The sequence below is a fragment of the Aotus nancymaae genome, unplaced genomic scaffold, assembly GCF_030222135.1.
Source record: "Aotus nancymaae isolate 86718 unplaced genomic scaffold, 86718_ANA_hifiasm-v0.15.2.pri h1tg000016l, whole genome shotgun sequence".
Taxonomy (NCBI): domain Eukaryota; kingdom Metazoa; phylum Chordata; class Mammalia; order Primates; family Aotidae; genus Aotus; species Aotus nancymaae.
Genome location: NW_026988428.1, coordinates 8,186,019 through 8,206,763, shown reverse-complemented (window position 1 = coordinate 8,206,763; position 20,745 = coordinate 8,186,019). Strand labels below are relative to the sequence as shown.

The following is a 20,745-nucleotide window of genomic DNA, read 5'->3' as shown; positions in this document are numbered from 1 at the left end:
GGTGAGCCGAGATCACGCCATTGCACTCCAGTCTGGGTAACAACAGCAAAACTCTGTCTCAAAAAAAACAAAAAACAAAAACAAAAAAGAAAGAAATACCTGAGCCTGGGTAATTTATAAAGAAAGGAGGTTTAATTCAGTCACGGTTTCACAGGCTTAGCTACAGGAAGCTTAGGGATTCTGCTTCTGGGGAGGTTCAGGTTTGCTACAAGAAACATAATGGCTTCTGCTCTGGAAAGTCCTTAGGGAGCTTTTACTCATGGCAGAAGGCAAAGTGGGAGCAGGCATCTTCCATGGCAGGAGCAGGACTGAGAGAGAGAGAGGCAGAGAAGTGCCACACACTTTTAAGTGACTAGACCTCACAAGAACTCACTCACTATTGCGGACAGTACCGAAGGAGAAACCCATCCCCATGACCCAATCACCTCCCACCAGGCCCCACCTCCAATATTGGGGATTACAGTTCAACATGAGATTTGGGTGGGGACACAGATGCAAACCATCTCAAGCTGTAATAATTTTCATTTGCTCCATGCAACCACAATGCTACAAGTCTCAATTTATTAATGCCTGAAATATAAACATTCAAACATATATGACTATCATATACCGTGTGTGTGTTGAACAGGGGGTGGACAGTAGTTATCTCTGCTTAATTATCCTCAATAAAAATGTTTCTTCAAGCTGCTCCAAGGCAATCATCCCAGCTAACCTGCTCTGGAGCTCTTTGGGGGCATTTGGAGAGGGGAGAAGGCCCTTTATTTCTCCTTTCGACACTGGGCTGGAGTCTCCTTATCTCTCTCAGATACTCTGACTCAGTACAGCCTGCAAACACCATAACCCCCTTGATAAGTAAGCTGTCCTTTCCACCTAGAGCTGGGGCTGCTATCTGAACAGGAGAGGAAAAGCTGTGAGTATTACAGGAAAAAGGATAGTCCCTTCTTTTTCTTAGAACTACACCCTTAAAAAAGGGAAAATGTAGAAATGCAAATCAAAACTACATTGAGATACCATCTCACGCCAGTTAGAATGGCGATCATTAAAAAATCTGGAGAAAATAGATGCTGGAGAGGATGTGGAGAAATAGGAACACTTTTACACTGTTGGTGGGAGTGTAAATTAGTTCAACCACTGTGGAAAACAGTGTGGCGATTCCTCAAGGACCTAGAAATAGAAATTCCATTTGACCCAGCAATCCCATTACTGGGCATATATCCAAAGGATTATAAATTGTTCTACTATAAGGACACATGCACACGAATGTTCATTGCAGCACAGTTTACAATAGCAAAGACCTGGAACCAACCCAAATGCCCATCGATGATAGACTGGACAGGAAAAATGTGGCACATATACACCATGGAATATTATGCAGCCATTAAAAATGAGGAGTTCGCGTCCTTTGTAGGGACATGGATGAACCTGGAAACCATCATTCTCAGCAAACTGACACAAGAACACAAAACCAAACACCACATGTTCTCACTCATAGGAGGGTGTTGAACAAGGAGAACACATGGACACAGGGAGGGGAGCACTATACACGGGGGTCTGTTGCGGGGGAGTGGGGGGGGACAGCGGAGGGGGGAGTTGGGGAGGGATAGCATGGGGAGAAATGCCAGATATGGGTGAGGGGGAGGGAGGCAGCAAATCACACTGCAATGAATGCACCTATGCAACAACTTTGCATGTTTTTCACATGTACCCCAAAACCTAAAATGCAATTAAAAAAAAAAAAAAAAAAAAAAAAGGGAAAATGAAAAGAGACCCAGGGAAGGGAACCCATATGCCAACATGGTGGCAATAGAGTGTAAGAGAGGTAATCCAGAGTGGCATCCTGGAGTCATTCTGGATGGGTTTGAATTCTGGCTCTGAGCTTATTTTATTCAAACTTACACAAGATCCATAAATCCCCTATGCCTCAGTTTTCTCATCTATAAAATGGGAATCACAGCGCCTATACTATAGTTAACATGTCATAGGGTTATAATAACAGACCCCAACACATGGTGCACACTCAATCATTACCAATAACTATCATTTACTCAGAGGCTATTGTGTTTCCAAGTGCCCAGTCAATGTAGCACCCACTTCCCTGAGAATTCTCCTGTGAATTTCTACCTTCCAAAGCAAAATCAAATCTCAACTAGCTATTTAATGATGGTATTTTCTTTCTCTGGTTAACATAATCATTCTTTGATAGTACATGTACATAATTTTCATTTTTTGTAATAGTATATTTTACTTTCTTAGATATGCATGAAAATTCCTTAAATACAAAGAAAATGAAAACTCAACAATGAAAAAAAAAAATTACAGCCCTCACTCATTCTCACTACACCTGCATTCGATTCATTTTTTTAGTGTCAGCCAAGATAACTCACATCCTAAGAGAAAAGACAGGGCAGAAACCAGAAGTCAGGACAACCCATTTTGCCGAACTTCTAAGCCTGGTTACTGAGCTAAATATATCCATGCTCTACAGTATGTAAATAGGGAGGGTTTTATATCCTCTATGGAACCAGAGTCATGACAGCAGTTGTTAAATGCTGATGACCTTGCTGGAGATCGAGTGGGACCAGTGCTAGGTACTTCTGGAGCAGACATGGAAGAAGGGGAGGGCCTATTGAAGGAGCATGGCTTGGGTTAAGATGCTTCATTCTTCTGCAGGTGAAAGGATGGTGTTGTTGTTGGTTTTTGCTGTTGTTGTTTTTCTGGCTTTCTTCAAGCTGTCTCAGCTCAGGAGCCTAAATCTTACTCCAGATATGTTTCGTTTGCACCACAAACCACCACAGGGACAACAGGAATTTATGCCCAGGAACAAATGCTAAATTGCAGTAATCTGCAAATTATCTACTCTACTGGAAAGCCCACTTAAAACCAGACTTTTAAAGTAAGTAGAATTTTGGAAGGAACCCACAATCCCTTTTCGCATCACCAGGAAAACAGCTTGTCTGTAATCCTTTAATAAAGAAAAAGTCTCATAGATTAATCTCCCTTAGGCAAGCACCATTACTGGTATTTTAACTCCATAAGCAAGTCAACTGCAATAAATAAACTAAAATAATGACAATAAGAATATTGTAATTACCACATGCTGTTTATCAATGTCTTTCTTTCATGCAGTACTTTAAAACTGCTTTATTATATATAAGATCTTTACCTTCTCATCCTTACCCCTACTTCCCACCAACTCTGATAAGAAATTACTCTCAATAACTCTGAGGAATGTCCAGTGGGATTATTTTGAAGGACATAATTATAGTTACTGAGAAACAGACTCAGTGTAATTGATATTAAATTAGGATAAAATTGTTTTGAGTAGATTGATAATTGTACCTTGGGCTTTAAAATAACTAAACTTATGCCAGTAACCTCACCCAGACTGAGGGCGGATACATCCCCATACATCTGCTGTAGTGTTTTGGTGTATCTTGGAGTAAGGCCAATCAATGTTTTTCCTCCCACATTAGCATACACCTGTATTTATCTAAGATAGTTTATTATCTGCACATGACAACACTTATGAGTGCTGCAAAGTTCCACTGAGAAAATTAACCTGTACGCCATTGTTGAAAGTCCTGCTTCCTCCCCGTGAGAAGCAGTTTCTTGACTGCTTTCCCATATACACTGCTTTAAACCTTCACTGTCTTCTTTTTGTGCAACCAAAACTAAACTGCTAGTGCTTACCAATAGCCATATTCCCCTCTTCTTCCCAGGCCAAGCTAGAACATATTTTTCTTTCTCCCTTATGGTTGAGTGGTACCTGTGGCTGAGATCTTGCTAACAGAATGTGGGCAAAAGTGATGAGCACCATATCCAGTCCTCGGCCATAAAAACCTTCCACCTGTGAACTTAGCTGAATGGAGAGGACTGATGATTTAGAGCATGTGGTAAAGCCATTAGATGGAAGGACCTGGGTTCCTGAATGACTATGCGGGACAGACTCTATCATTTCATCATGTTATTCCTTATTGAACTATGATATAAGCAAAAAAATAAATCTCTTTGTTGTGTTAAGACACGGAGGTTTGGGATTTTATCTGTTTTAGTCATTAGCATTATTTATTTTATCAGATACAGTAACTTTCTCACTTGCTTTTGTCTCTCCCTTTCTACAGTTACCTTATATTTTCTTCCTTTCATTTTTTCAAGAATTATTGCATGCCTGACATATGTGCCAGAAACAGAGCAAAATGCAATGTAACTATATTCAAAGTAGCCCAAATGAACAACCAAACACTAACAATTTCAAAAGCACAATAATTTAGGTCTACTAATTCTTTTAAAGAGAGGTCAGCAAACTACAATCTGACCTGTTTTGTAAATTAAGTGTTTATGGGAACATAGCCATGCAAATTCATTTATGTCTTATCTATGGCAGCGTTCACACTAAACTGGCTCACAAAGCCTAAATTATTTACTATTTGGCCCTTTACAGAAAAAGATTGTTGACTCCTACTCTAAAAGGTCTTAGAAAAGATTCTCAAAAGAGATGATAGATGAGGTAGGTTTTGGTGGAGTTCACTATGGTAGAAAAAGAAGACTACGGCATTCTGGAGAGGGAGAATAATAGCCAAGCAAAAAGTAGGTAATGTTAAAGGTTAGTCAAACAGTACTGAGAAAACATAGAGGGGACAGTGATTCTCTCTCTCTCAGATCACCAAGCATTACTGGGAATAAGCAACTGGAAGAACCAGACAGAGAAGTTTTGAAATAAACAAACTTGTTGACCTCCGACCTTTAATTCTGTCTGGGTGCAAAATTTTAATGAATAATAGTCTATTAACACTAAATAGCATCAAGTTCAACTGTAGATAAATGAGCCATACAACCTCATCCATCATTTCATAGCATAGACCAATAAGATTTCCTGGTGAATCAGGAGATGCATCGGGAGGTGCAGCTCTGGGATGGACTTCACTCATCAATTCTCTGAAAATCTCTTGAAAAATTAAAAGAGTAATCTGTATCTTACAAAAAAAAAAAAAGGAAAGAAAAAGCTAAAGATCCCAATAACAAAGGAAAATGTATGTGCTAATATGACCCTTGTCTTAGTCTTCTTGGCCTGCCATAACAAAATATTGTAGACAGGATGGCTTAAACAACAGATATTGATTTTCTTACAGTTCTGAAGGCTGGAAGCCTGATCAGAGTCCCAGCATGAAAGGTTTCTGGTGAGGGCTCTCTTTCTGGCTTGTAGATGGCCACCTTCCCATTGTATCCTTATGTGGCAAGGAGAGAGCTCTGTTGTCTCTTTCTCTTCTTATGAGGAAAATAATCCTATCATGAGGCCCACCTTTAAGACCTTATATACCTAATCATCTCCTAAAGGCCCCACCAACAAATATGATCACACTGGGAGCTTGGGAATTAACCTATAAATATAGGAGACAAACAATTCAGTCCAAAGCACTCCTCAAAGTATAAATACAAACTTTCAGTAAACATAAAAAAAAGTATTCAATGTATTTTTTTTTTTTTTTTTGAGACAGTCTCGCTCCGTTGCCAGGCTGGAGTGCAGTGGCACAATCTCAGCTCACTGCAACCTCCACCTCCCAGGTTCAAGCAATTCTCCTGCCTCAGCGTCCCGAGTAGCTGGGACTACAGGCACGCACCACCACGCCCAGCTAATTTTTGTATTTTTAGTAGAGATGGGGTTTCACCATGTTGGCCAGGATGGTCTCGATCTCTTGACCTCGTGATCCGCCCACTTCGACCTCCCAAAGTGCTGGGATTGCAGGCGTGAGCCACTGTGCCTGGCCCACTGTATTTTTTGAGTATCTCATATGACAAGCACTCTTCTAAATTTGGGGGTGCAACAGTAGACAAAACACACAAGGTTCCTTCTCTCAGCCAGCTTACCTCTTAGTGGTAGGAGACAGAAAATTAACAGATAAATAATGGAGTAGGATACTATCAAATGTTGATAAATGGCTTGAAGAAAGAGACCAGGCTTCTTTAGAATAGAAACTCGGGAAAGAACTCAGGAAGTGGCATATGCAGTCATGCTGGAATCATAACAAGGAGCTGGCTATACAAAGATTTGGGGATGGAGTGTTCTAGGCAGAGGAAAGAACACAGGTAACATGTTCAAAGCAGGAAAGAGTTTGGCCCATTTGAGCAACTGAAATAAGGTCCATGTGGCTGCAACTTTGAGAAGTCAGAGAAGAGTAGAGGATGAGGAGGTTAAAGAAGTAGTGAGAGAAAAATCCTTTCACAGAAGGACTTAGGGACACCAACTTTGATGCTCATCCTCACTAGTCATAAAAAGAAATGTTCAAAGGAAGAATCTTTTTAAACTATCGGACTTAATCCATAAAATAATTTTTTAATTGGGTGTGATCAGAGGAAAACATATCTGTCCCAGCACTGGTTAAGGTGAATATTGGAACAAATCTTCCAGAAGGCATGTTGGTAATGTATTTATCAAGGCTTTGAAATGCCCACAACCTTGACCCAGCAATTTCTGTTCTAAGAATTCATTCTGAGAAAATCATAAGTGACTTTCTTTATTCGATGATATTCTTTGTAATGTTACCTATTGTAGATTTTGCAGTGGTATTTTTAAAAATACAAAATAAACTTTCTAAAGAGTAGACTCTTATCATTGCTTTAAAGGCTTGCAACCTACCGAAAATAGTTTCGTATGAACTAAAAAAATGTAGCAAAGTTGAGGATGTAACACTGTTATAGACAATGTTCGTGTCACTCCAAAATTTTTATGTTGAAATCCTAATCCTCAATATGATGGTATTAGGAGGTGGAGTGTTTGGTAGGTAATTAGGTCATAAGAGCAGAGTCCTCATGAGTGGGATTAGCACCCCTATAAAAAAAAATAGACTCAGCAGAACTCCTTTATCCCTTCTGCCATGGGAGAAGACAGAAAAAGACAGCCACCTATGATCCAAAAAGGGGGCCCTCATTAGTGAATCTACTGGCACTGTGATTGTGGATGTCCCAGCTTCTAGAACTGTGATAAACAAATTTCTGTTGTTTATAAGCTGCCTGGTTTATGATACTCTGTTATAGCAACCTGAACAAACCAAGACGAAGATCATAGTATAATGCTGTCCATTGATATTTGACAAGAGGTATCAAACAGTATTTAATTCTGCTTCTGAGTAAGAGATATAAAGACACAAAAGACCTTTACATCTATGGTACCAATAAGGAAAGCCTGCATAAAATTAAAAGTATATGTTTCTGTGAGAATAGCAAGAAGTGGCAGATGCAAGTAAGCCTTGATGAACTGAATTTCAGAGACAAGCCATCAGTCCCTTTTTAAATGAGGAAAGAGTATGTAAGTTCCTGTTCCTGCAGGTGAGGACCTAGTCTCTATCTGGATGGACGGAGCTCCTTGTAGTTCAGGAGATTTTGAGGGAAAGAGGTGATATGATTTGGCTCTGTGTCCCCATCCAAATCTCATCTTGAATTTTAGTTTCCATAATCCCCACGTCATGGGAGGGACCCAGTAGGAGGTAATTGAATCACAGGGGCTGTTTTTTCTTGTGCTGTTCTCATGATAGTAAATAAGCCTCATGAGATCTGATGGTTTTACAAAGGGCAGTAGCCCTACACACATCCTGTTTGCCTGCTGCTATGTAAGACGTGACTTTGCTCCCCATTCAACTTCCACCATAACTGTGAGACCTCCCTAGCCATGTGGAGCTGCGTGTCAGTTCAGCCTCTTTCCTTTATAAATCACCCAGTCTTGGTTATGTATTTAATAGGAGCATGAGAACAGACTAATACAGGAGGATAAATCAACCAGCCCTTATTCAACAGTGAATGCTGGCAGGGAAAACTAGAGTCTGATAGACTCCCAGATGAAAAATAAATTGCTCAACCCAACAGTGTTCTCCTCTGCCCCTACCTCCAAATTATAGTGAGAAGGAGAGAGTAGAAGACAGGCTGGAAAAAGAACATAATCACATCATCTCTCACGTTCTCATGATGCATGGATTCCAGGTATATGTCAGATTGAATCCTGAGGTGAAACTACAGCCCAACCTCCTTCCAGTTTAAATATTAACATGGTTTAAAAAAAGTGCAAAGGAGGTTGGGAGTTTGGATAATCACATGTTAATTCAATTTAATTAAAGCTTGATTCAGTACCAACTCAACCCCTTTCTAGGAGATAGTTCAACAATTAGTTCCTTCAGCAGAAGTTACACTCTCTAGATAATAAACAACACACAAAAATAAAGTACTTCAGTCTCCACTGTTCTTTTATATACAATATCCAGAATACTATTAAATAAGTACAAGACATGCAAAGAAACAGGAAAATGTGAGCTTATATTTAAGAGAAAATATAGTCACTAGAATCAATAGTTGAATAGATGATTCAACTATTGGAATTAGCAAAGATTTTAAAACAATTGTTATAAGTATATTTTAAAATGTACAGGAAAAGTAGATTGCAATTAACGAAGAAACAGTTTTCTTAGGGAAAAAAAAAATAGAAACATTAAAAAAGAGCCAAATGGAACATTATAGAACTACAGGAATATAATATCTAATAAAATATTTATTAAAGAAACTGAAGAACAACAGGTTAATCATAAACATGTACTGTTCAGATCTCCTACTCTGGGGAGAAAGATTGACTGATAGCACAGTTACTGTTTCTATGCATCTATTGTATCATTCTCACCAAGACAAGACTCTAGGCTGATCCAGCCAATAGCTGAGAATGATAGAGGCATTAATGCAAGCCCATTCCTGTGAGCTGCCGGATGTCTCCAGTGAGTGACTTTGATTAAGAAATTCCCATCAATCTGGCAAAACTGTTTTTAGACCTTTGCAGCCATCCTAGACTTTACACAATCCTCCTTCCTTTCCCTTCTCTCCCACAGGTATGAAACTTTAATCATGGTCTGAAGGTTTTCTCTACTTTCTTCTGTTCCCTCCTCTTTAATCCTTCACAGACATTTCCCAAATATATCTTTTGGAAGTCTAAGCCCATCTTTGCATCTGATACTCAGTGGATCCAAACTAATAAAAGATTGTACACATCAGAAGGCAGTAAAAATGAACTTGAAATAAATTAGTAGAGATTTTATAGCCTGAATCTCAGAGATGAAGATGATTGAAAGGAAAAAAAAGGCCAGGTGCAGTGGCTCACTTCTATAATCCCAACATATCTGTAGGCCAAGGCAGGAGGATCATTTGAGGCCAGGAGTTCAAGATCAGCCTGGGCAATATAGCGAGACCATATTTCTACAAAAAAAAAGTTTAAAAATTAGCCAGGCTTGGTGGTGCACACCTGTAGTCATAGCTACTCAAGAGGCTGAGGCAGGAGGATTGCTTGAATCCTGGAGTTCAGGGCTGCAGTGGGCTATAAATATGTTAGTGCACTCCAGCCCAGGCAACAGAACAAGACCCTGTCTCAAGGAAGGAAGGAAGGAAGGAAGGGAGGGAGGGGGAAGGAGGGAGGATGGATCAATGTTCCAAAGGATCAAATTAACTAGTCTAGTGCACTTGAAGTCTCAGAATGAAAGGAGAAAGGAAATTGTTTAAAGAGGTAATGGCTGAGCAGCCTTCAGATTTTATTAGAAATAGCCACCCCAGGAGCAAAAAAACTCAATAAATATCAAGCAGAATGAACACAAGCCAAAAAATAAAGAAGTACATTATGGTCAAATTGCTGAAAACCCAGTAAAAGATAAAATCTTATCTTCAACATTAGAAGAGACGACTGTTACATAGAGGGAATAATGATGGGGAGGTTCTCTGGCTTTTCATCAAAAGCAAAGTAAGCCAGACTGCAATGGAGCAGCAGCTTTGACATGCTGAAGAAGGGAAATGGTCAGTCTGGAGTTTTGTAACCAGAAGAGCTGCCCTTTATTCGTGGGGATGAGATGGAGTTGTTTTCTGATTATCAAGGCTGAGATAGTTTATTGTCAGAAGACCCATACTACAGAGGATGTTAAAGAGGGACTTTAGATTGTGCAAAGATGGTGGAATATAAAGGATCAGATCTAGAAGGAACACCAGGGATCATAAATTTGAACGTTTTCTTTTTATTTCAACTTAGTTGGTGGAAAGTGAACCATTAAAAGCAAAACTGATGACAATATTTTGTAGAGTTTGTAACGTACATAGAAGTAAAATGTATGTAGATCATGGCACCCAAGGCCAGAGGAGACGGTTGGAGCCATATTGTTATAGGATTGTTACTTTTTTTATGAGGTAGTGTAGCATTATTTCAGACTAGACAGTGGAGATGTGGAATGTATATTATGATCCTACAACAACTACTAGGGAAATAAAACAAAGAGTTAAGATAAAAAAAAACATAAAAATAATGAACTGTAATAACTATAAGGCTTTTTTAAAACATGATCCACAATAAATATTTTATTTATTTAGTTAGTTATTGATTGGAGACAGTCTTGCTCTGTCACCCAGGCTGGACTTAGGTAATGTGATCATAGCTCACTGCAGCCTTGGACTCCTGGACTCAAGCAATCCTCCTACCACAAGCTCCTGAGTAGCTGGCACTACAGGGGTCTCATTACACTGACGGGGGATTCATTACACTGTCCAGGCTGGTCTTGAACTCCTGACCTCAAGCAATCCTCCCACCTTGGCCTCCCAAAGTATTGGTAATACACCCATGAGCCATCATGCCCAGCCAGAAATATTTTATATTGCTACCAAGTACACAAGTGTTCCACAACTCTCTCATAGGCATAAACATATAATATGGAATACATTATTCAAAGCAGTATTTATGATTACTAAGTGTAATGAATATTTTCTATTCTATTTCAGTTTTTAACACCAATTATGACATATTGAATCAATTTTTACTACCAAATGCCTGCACTGGATCACAACTTGCAATTGGAAAAACACTTTTGTATAGTCTCTGCTGTCAGGTCATTTACTTTTTAATTTCTTTAATCTTTTTTCTTGTGACTTGATTTTCACCAAGAAAGAATCTCATGCATGACATAAGCTATCCCCATTTTAGAAATGAGTAAATAGACTTGAAGAATTTAACTAACATTCTTAAGACCACAGGCTGGTAAGTAGAAAAAGTCAGATTTCAGTGTAGATAAAAATGTAAGAAATTCAACTGCAGAGCTCATAAGCACTGTACCACACTCTCTCCATCTTGATCACTAAATTTGGGAACCTGGGTATCACTAATGGGTGCCCGTACTCATACACATTTTTCTTGGGATAAAAGACTAGTTTTCATCTGTAACCTTTAAAAAGCAATTGAAGAATCACAATACTATAGTGTTCTGCCCTAGTTTACTGCCCTAGTTTGTTTTTTCATGCCATACAACTAAGATCTGTTCACATTATTTGAGCAGGCACTTTTGAAAGCTCAGTTACTTAACCATGATAGAACTCTAACCTGCAAAGCTTCACATCTTATACTTTCCTTTGTATACGCTATTGGTAAGTGGGTGGCAACAGAAATCTACAAACATATAAAGAGAAACTTTAATCTACTGAGGCTATTTTTCAACTCTAAGATTCTGTAAACCTATAATTGTAATCAAGGGCCCAGCCACCTGCTATTCTATAATGAAGCCACAAGATAGGCAGTTGTCTAAATTGCTCAGAAAGATATACAAGACAGGGGTTCCTTTGTTTCTTTGTTAGTCTTCCCTGGAGTTTTGCAAGACCTAATGTTAATTAGAGTCTCTTAGTGCAATTTAACCATATTCCTCTTAGTGTATTGTCTATCATAGAGATAGAATAATTTAGCTTTCCTTAGGATAATCTTTTTTTCATATACTTATATACTTAAGGGCAACTATTTATTTATTCACCATTTAGCTTTTTACTCTCTAGACTAAATAAATATAATCTCCTTAATTTTCCCTCACTGGTTTGATTTTCTTCATAATTATTTTTGTAGTGCTCCTTAGGAAACCCTCTCTAATTTCTACATGTGCATTTTAAAGGGTGGATTCCTATATTGATCACATTACTAAAGGCCTGACCAGTACCAAGTATGCCTGGATGATCCACAGCTCTCGCTGGCTGTGCTTTCTAACAGAAAGCTGAGTACAGGTTGAGCATCCCCAATCTGAAAATTCTAAATAGGAAATCCTCCAAAACCTGAAATATTTTGAAGGTCAACATGATGCCACAAGTAGAAAATTCCACATCTGACCTCATGTCAAAACTCTGTTAGATGCATGATATTATCAAAAAATAGTGCATGAAATTACCTACCGGTTATGTGTACAAGGTCTACAATAAATTGCATGTTTCGACTTGGGTCCCATCCCTAAGATAACACCTTATGCATATGCAAATATTCCCAAAACATGCAAAAAAGTCTATTATCTGAAACACTTCTGTTCCCAAGCATTTTGAATCAGGGATACTCATCTGTATTATGTTAACATTTCCGAAAGCATTACTGCCAGTTACTGGACTACCAACAGCTAAGGTTGAATCTCATTCACACAAACTGCCATGAGCCAACTGAACCAATACCCTATATTCTCCTGTTAAAAATATCTGCTCATATGCTTTTAAGACATTTATATTTCTTCTTTTATTATTGAATTCTCTTCCTTTTGGTTTGGGGGTTTCATTTTAATATTTCTCTATTGTGACATTATTATTTTCATTGATTTCAAGAGTGCCCTTTATATTAAGGATTTTAACTCTTTGGTGGTTACATATATTTTTAAGTTTGTATGCAATCAAATATACTGCCAATTTTTTCTTTGCTTTTTATTCCATTTTTTTTCAAAGTCCTGATTTCAAGCCCAAGATCAATGAATAATTATCTAATTTTTTTTAACTTTTTCAACATTTCACACTTTTTTGCAATCAACATTTTAATTCTACAACATTAACTTTGGTATTTATCTTAGTGCAGGATATGGTTTAAAAAAAAACTCACATATTTGTGTGTGATAGAGAATTTGCCAGATTTTCCAATTCATCCTTTTTCCGTTGCTTTGTGTACTTTCTTTATCGTATTTGAAATTCTTACATTAAAATATATGCTTCAGGATTACCTGTTGATCAAATTATGAATATTTTATATATATATAATATATATAAAGGCTTTATATATTATATAAAGAAATAAACCCTTCAGTCGAAACATAGGCAAAGACAATTCACAAAAGAAGAAAGAAAATTCCCAACAAACATGAAAAGATTCAATTTTATAAGAAATCAAAAAATTATATACAGCTTTTTCTTTTATTAAATCAGCAAAAGTTCCTTCAAAATTGTTAAAATGTTGATTGTTTAAAATTGTACAACTTCAAACTCTGCTGTTGGTGCTCTTTTTACTAAGATTTTCTTCTGATAACTTTTAAAAAATCTAAAAGTATAATAGAAAATCTAAAAGTATAGTAAAATGAATACTCACATACCCCTCACCTATTCTATGTGTCAACTTCCCTGGGCCAAGTGGAGCCCAAATTAAACATTTGTGAGTTTCAGGCTTCCTGATGAGATTGATATTTGAATCAGTGGCCTCAGTAAAGAAAACTTGCCCCGCCTCAGTGGGGTTAGGCCTGATCCGATCAGCTGAGGGCCTCTGCCTTTCTACCTAATAGAACAAAAAGTGAAGGTGGATTTCAGTCTTTTTGCTTCCTACCTGCTTGCTTGAGTTGCACACTGATCTTCTGCCCTTGGGTTTATATTGCCACCATCAACTTTTCTGGTTCTCAGGCCTTCAGGCTTGGATTGGAATTACACTATGGGTTTTCCTTGGTCTCCAGTTTGTAGATGGCAGATTATGAGACCTCTTAGCCACCATAATTGCATGAGCCAATTCCTCATAATGAATCTTTATAGATATGTGGGAGTGTGGGTGTGTATACATACATACATACCCACACACTCACATATACATATTATTGGTTCTATTTCTCTGACAAACCCTAATGTGTCTGTACTGTTAATATTTGTCACATTCTGTCTCTTTTCTTTCTCTTTCTCCTTGTGTGCATGTGTGTGTATATCTGTGAGTTTATGAATACACAAATATGTGTTTATACATATAATATATATAACATTTTTGCTGCACAATCTGGAAGTTAGTTGCAGACATCATGATAATTCACCCTCAAAGATTTTAACCTGCAATGGTTGGTGTTTTAGACATGAATCATATCTTTTAAAACAATTTGGAAACATGTATCAAAACCTTCAAGGTATAAAACTGGCATAACAATTTCACTTGTAAGCATTTGTTTAAAATATTTTTTATTTTCATTTCTCAATTTTGAGCCTACTTCTCATGACATCCAGATCCAGTATAACATTGGTTTCTTATTTAGGATTCAACAGAAAAGTACTCACATAATTACAAAGGAGACATATAAAATTAATTTTAGCTTTTGACAACAAGGAAATACATGTATGTGATAGCTTTTTTTGAGACTGAGTCTTGCTCTGTCGCCCAGGCTACTAGAGTGCAGTGGCACAATCTTGGCTCACTGCAACCTCCGCCTCTCAGGTTCAAGCAATTCTCCTGCCTCAGCCTCCCAAGTAGCTGGGGTAACAGGCACCTGCCACCGCGCCCAGTTAATTTTTGTATTTTTAGTAGAGATGGCATTTAGCCACCTTGGCCAGGCTGGTCTCGAATTCCTGACCTCGTGATCAACCTGCCTCAGCCTTCCAAAGTTCTGGGATTATAGGCGTGAGCCACTACACCCAGACATGATAGCTTTTTTCTCCAGAAATTTGTCCTTTCATTTGTTTATGCATCCCACTAATATGTACTGAGCACTTTACTATAGCAAAATAAATAAGACGTGGACTTCGTTTCCAGAGGTTGTCATCATGAATGACTTTTTAGGCCACGTCTAGAAATTTAGCCTTTTCTTAGATGAGGAAAAGGATTGAAGGATTTTAGATATAAATCTAATTTGAATTGTATTTCAGAAAGATCATTATGAATATAACTTATAAGATAGATTGAACGGGAAAAAGGTTTGTTAAGAAAAGTAGTTGGGAGGCTGCTGTAGTAATACAGGTGGTTGGATTGAGAACAGAGATAAGCAGATAGATTCAAGAGAAATAAACAAGAAAGAACGAATAGGAGAAGATTTGTTGAACATTTGATTAAATGAAAAGGAGGACTGAGGAGTCCCCTCCAGGTTTCTGGATTTGGGCTGCTGGTGGGTGGTAGAGCCATCCCTGACTGGAGAACTAGAAACACATAGTTTAGGGAGGATGGGGAGTGCACTCATGAGTTCAGTTTGGCATATGTGAGATGTTAAATAGGCAGGAGATTGTGTGAGGTCCGATATGGACTTAGAAGACATCAGCGTCTATTCAGAAGTTAATGTCATGGGAGTAAATAAAATCATCTAAGGAAGACAAGAAGAAAATTGAGGCTGGATCTCTAAAAACCAGTTATATTCAACATTTAGTCAAATGAGGATGATGAACAGGAGCACTCAGAGAAGTAAGAAGTTACCCAGAAAAGAGTGGTGATAGAGAAGCTAAAGAAGGGCATGGTTTTAAGAAGGCAGTCACAATGGTGCCCCACACTTCACAGAGGTCAAGAAGATAAAAACTGGAACAGTCCTTTGGCTTTAGCCATGAGGAAGTCAATGGTGACTTTTATCTAGAGCAAGTTTCTCAACCTTGGCACCACTGACACATAGGGCTGAGTAACTTTGCTGTGGCAGACAGCCTGCACATGATGGAAGAATGATTAGCAAAATCCTTAACCTCTAAACATTAGATGACAGGACCAACCCCATTTTCCCTGGCCATCCCCGATTTGTGCTAACCTAAAGTATCTCCAAACATTGCCAAATGTCCCTTGGGAAACAAAATCACCCCAAGTTGAGAACCACTGGCCAGAGTAATTTCATTAGAAAGATTAAAAAGAAGCCAGGCTGCAGCAGGTGCCATCAGGGCAGACACAGCCAGTCACATCCTCCTGGGCTCTGGTCTAACCATCCTGTCCCAGCTGCTCATGTGAGATATGAACCTCTTCCTCCAAAAATAGGATGCAATATTTTGAGATGACAACTATTTCAGCTTCGTAATCCTTTTGTTACACTCAGCACATTGCCAGTATCCATGAGAGGTATGGATTTTTCACTCCAAGACTGTGTTAAGGCATCAAACTGTGGCCCATGGAAAAGTTTTACAGCATTCCCAGGAGTGTGATGAAGGTGAGGAGTTAGGACCTGGAAATGTACAAAAAGAAATCTCATCTTCCCTTGACTGAGTTATCAAGGTATCAAGGAGACAACTTGAAAGATGATGGCTCATTCTGCTGCGACCCTCATCACACATCCCTTCCATGTGGTCACTCTGAGACCTGTGGTACAATTCATTGGCAAAGGACCTTAGCACTGTGGACTTTGTGACTTCATAACCATCTATCAGGAAGAGAGAATCAGGGTTTTTTCTAGGACTGGTTCCTTGCCTCCTAGGTGACATAATTTCTTTGCGGCTGTGTAGCTCACTGGCCTACCTCATCAATACCTATGCACTGGAGGGCAGGGTTTCTACCATGAATGAAATAGTTATTCCCAAGCTGTCACAAGATTTTTGCTGGCATGTTGACCTGTCCCTTTGTGCTTGTCTCTAATCTTATGGCTGTCAACGACTATGGTCCTTCTGGTGGATGCCCTCCTTATTCCCCAGTATATACTTCATAGATAGATTGTTGGTGCATGCTACAAAAACAGGGAGATGTGAGCCCAGGAAATAGCTCATTTTTCTAGAAGGTCCCCTTTGGGAAGACTTGTTGTTGTGATTTAAAGATGTGGGGCAGAGACAGTGACATTTTTATAGTCTGCAGAGAATTATGGCAGAAAATGTTGATTTCTACACAGTGTGATGCACTTTTATAATAATCATTTAATGCTGGGGGGAAAACAGACTGCAAAGGGTTATGAGTGAGCAGGTAGTGCAAAGTGAAGTCAGAAGCTTAGCTGGAAAAATAGGAAGAGAGAGAGACAGTAACTAGAAGAGAATGTATAATTAATGGATAATTTATTTTTTTTTTAAGATGAAATAGGCTAGAGCGTGCTTAAATTGTGACAAGAAGATCCAACAAAGAACTTATATTTGAATGTGGCTAATAGATGGAGCAAGATCTCTAGGGAAACAGGAGAGAATGGGAGGCAGAGAATCCCCTGAACGGGTTTTTCTTGGGGGTAGCTTTGTAATGTTGGGAGGGACTTAGGACTTTCAAAGAATTTCCCTCTGTTCGCCTTTATTGTTTCTGCGAAATAGGGAACAATCTAGAGAGTGAGAAGAAAGTGGAAAAGCAAAGGCCCTATAGCAGTGAGAGTTGTTAAGTGGCCCTAATTGGAGCAGAGATAATTCTTTTCAGGAGGCATTGACAATACAGTTGAAGTTGGAGATCATGAACCGTCAGTGACAAAAATGTTCTAATGCCATTTTTTCCCCCAGCAGTTTTCAGCAACCCAGGACAGATATGCAGGAGATTAATAATCAGATTGATCAAGACATTGGTTTTTGCCAGGTGAGTGTAATAGGCAGTCAATGTAGCAGGAAAGTTAAGGATTTGGGAAAGTTGGATCTTTTTTTTTCTTGTTTTGTTTTTGAGACAGGGTCTTGCTCTGATTCCCCGGCTGGAGTGCAGTGGCACAATCATAGCTTACTGCAGCCTTGACCTCCCTGACTCAACTGATCCTCCTACCTCACCCTCCCAAGTACCTGGTACCACAGCCATGCACCACCAAGGAAAGCTGAATCTTTAAGAAATGGATTACTCCAAATGCCCAACGGGAAGAACAAACCTGCAACATGACCTCCTATCACATATAAAATGTATATAACATATTACATTACATATATTATATTATTATTCCATAGTTTAAAGGCTTCAAGTAAACAATAAGACAGAAAAATAGAAAATTTAGAAAGTAATTTATATAATCTAGAGAAGGAAGCTCTTCCTAAAAGCAAAACAGGACACCCAGAAATCATACATTAAAAGAGTTGTATTTAACTATATGCATTTTGAAAATCTTTTCATGGCAAATAAATGACACTATTAAACAAAGTTAAAAGGTAAAACACAGACTGCAGTGCATATGATAAAGAGCTCCCACAAATCAATAAGCAAAGCGCTAATACCCCAGAGGAAAAATGGGCAAATATATAAACAATGTTATTACAAAGAAAAATAAAAGGAAAATAAATATATAAAAACATATACAACCTAACAAAAAGTTAGATAAATGCCAATTAAAATATTGATGAGATTCCACTTTTTGCCCACCAAATTGGCAAAAATTAAAGGATATATTCAATTTCAGCGAGGAGGTAAGGGAATGAATGCATGGCTGATGGGATTGGAAATTGCCATTCTCTTTTGAGAAATTAATAGCAACATATACTAAAGGGTAAAATACATACATATGAGAAAGCATTGCCAATATCATACACCAACATTAATGTGTGTATGTGTAAATATAAGTCTGTATGTATAGACTTATAATATAAATACATATATGTAAGAATATTTATTGTAGCATTCTTAAATAATCACAAAAATAGGCTGATTGTCAAAAATAGGGAAATAATTGAATTAGCTACAAGACATTTATACAACAGAATATTATTGTAACCACTCAACGGGTTAACCTTGCCCAATTTATCAAGACAGAAAAATTGCAATAGAGAAAGCATTTAATCCACTCAGAGCCGCTATAAAGGAGACTGGAGTTTTATTATTACTCAAATCAGTCTCCCTGAAAATTCAGGGATCAGAGTTTTTAAGGATAGTTTGGCCGGTAGGATGCTGGGGGTGGGGAGTACTGATTAGTTGGGTCAGAGATAAAATCATAGGGAGTCAAGCTGTCCTCTTGTGCTGATTCAGTTTCTGGGTGGGAGCCACATGTATCGATCTGGGTGGTGCCAGCTGACTTTGAGTGCAAGGTCTGCAAAATATCTCAAGCACAGATTTCAGGTTTTACACTAGTGATGTTATCCCGAGGAGCCATTTGGAGGGGTTTAGAATCTTGCAGTCTCCAACTGTGGAGATTTCTCATCTTGTGGCTAATTCATTAGTCCTGCAAAGGCAGTCTAGTCCTCAGGGAGGAAGGGGGTTTGTTTTGGCAAAGGGTTGTTATCATCTTTGTCTCCAAGTTGAACTATAAACAAGTACCTCCCAGAGTTAGTTCGGCCTATGCCCAAGAATGAACAAGGATAGCTTGGAGGTGAAAAGCAAGGTGGAGGTGGTTAGGTCAAATTATTTTTACCGTCATAATTTTCTCAGTTACAATTTTTGCAAAGACAGCTTCATTATGCTGCTATAAATAGAATTGGTGGGTTCTACATTAGTTGACCTGGAGAGACATCCAGATGAAATATTAAGTGAAAGAAAACAAGTTTCAAATATATGTGTGTCGGGTGATTTCATCAACACGCATATATGGAGCATGCATTTATGTTTATTTGTATGAGCATGAAGAAAAATAGACATAGGACCATAAATCAAACCATGGCTGACGGGACTATAAATTGCCATCCTCTTTTGGGAAATCTGTTTTTAGGAGGAGTAGAAATGGATTGGATGGGATAAGAAAAGATCGTCAACTTTTTCTCTATAAATGTTATGTTGGTTTCAAAGCATGCTTCACGTTAATAATTTTTAAAAATTGAATTAAAAAATACAAGACTAAAGCATGAAATGGTAATTCACAAACTGTCAAGAAAGCAGCAGATATCGGCGATGATCGATTCTCATTTTTCTACGTAAGTGTAATATATAGAAATGTTGTTAAACATGATCACATCTCACTACTTAACAGAAGAATTGCTTTCATGTCAGAGGTCTCAACTTGTGCCTGAGTAGTTTCTGTCACCATAGGATTCAGACATGTCTGGGCACATGTAGAGGCTATGGGGTCAGGCCCACTGGGGGTTGATTTGCATGAGGGAAGACTAAGGAGCCTCCTAAGAAAATCCCATCTTAAACTAGAATTGGACACATGTTTTTGGTCAAACAGTATTGAAACGGGTGGCATGATTTTAAGCACAGCATAAAGATAAAATGCAAACATCCTGACTATTTAATGTTTTCCAACCCAATCCCTGTCTGGGTTTTAGGACCAGGGATAGTTGTATTAATTGAAGTGATAGACTCCACACAAAAATATCTCTGAGACGCTGAAGAGACAAGATTAAGCAATTTGGGGACCTATGTAGGAAGTGTGGTCCTAAAGAGGGCGCCGGCGTGGTGGGATTTCAGGGGCATTCAGCAGGGGGATGGGTCTCAGGAAAGGATGCGGGAGGCAGAGGGAATCCCTTCTACATTCTGCTTTATTCACTTGACATTAATACTACATGTTTCTCTCCATTTCTGTGGTCTTATCTGTCATTTTTAATGAATACATACTATTTCATCGATATATATGTATCAATATTTATTACCTCATCTTTTTTTAACTGTTTGAGTTCATTTGGACTGCTATAACAGAATACCATATACTGAGTGGTTTATAAACAACGGAAATTTACTTCTCATAGTTCTGGAGACTGGGAGGGCCAACATCAAGGTGCCAGCAGATTCAGTGCCTGGTGAGGGCATCCTTCTTGGTTCATAGACAGCTGTGTTCTTTCTGTGTCCTCACGTGGTGGAAGAAGCAAGGAACTCTCTGAGACCTCTCTTCTGAGGACACTAATCCCAATCATGAGGACTCCTCCCTCATCACCTAATCACCTCCCAAAGACCTCACCTCCTAATTCCATTCCCTTGGGGGTTAGGATCTCAACGGATGAATTTCAGGGGGTAGG

At 38.5% G+C, this 20,745-nt stretch overlaps 1 long non-coding RNA gene and 1 pseudogene across 2 annotated transcripts in view; one reads left to right on the top strand and one right to left on the bottom strand.

The window, feature by feature from the left end:
* Positions 1–20,745, bottom strand: part of CLLU1-AS1 (CLLU1 antisense RNA 1) — a 278,212-nt gene that overhangs the window by 100,529 nt on the left and 156,938 nt on the right. The window lies entirely within an intron of this gene.
* Positions 14,141–16,767, top strand: LOC105728891 (mitochondrial carrier homolog 2-like; annotated as a pseudogene).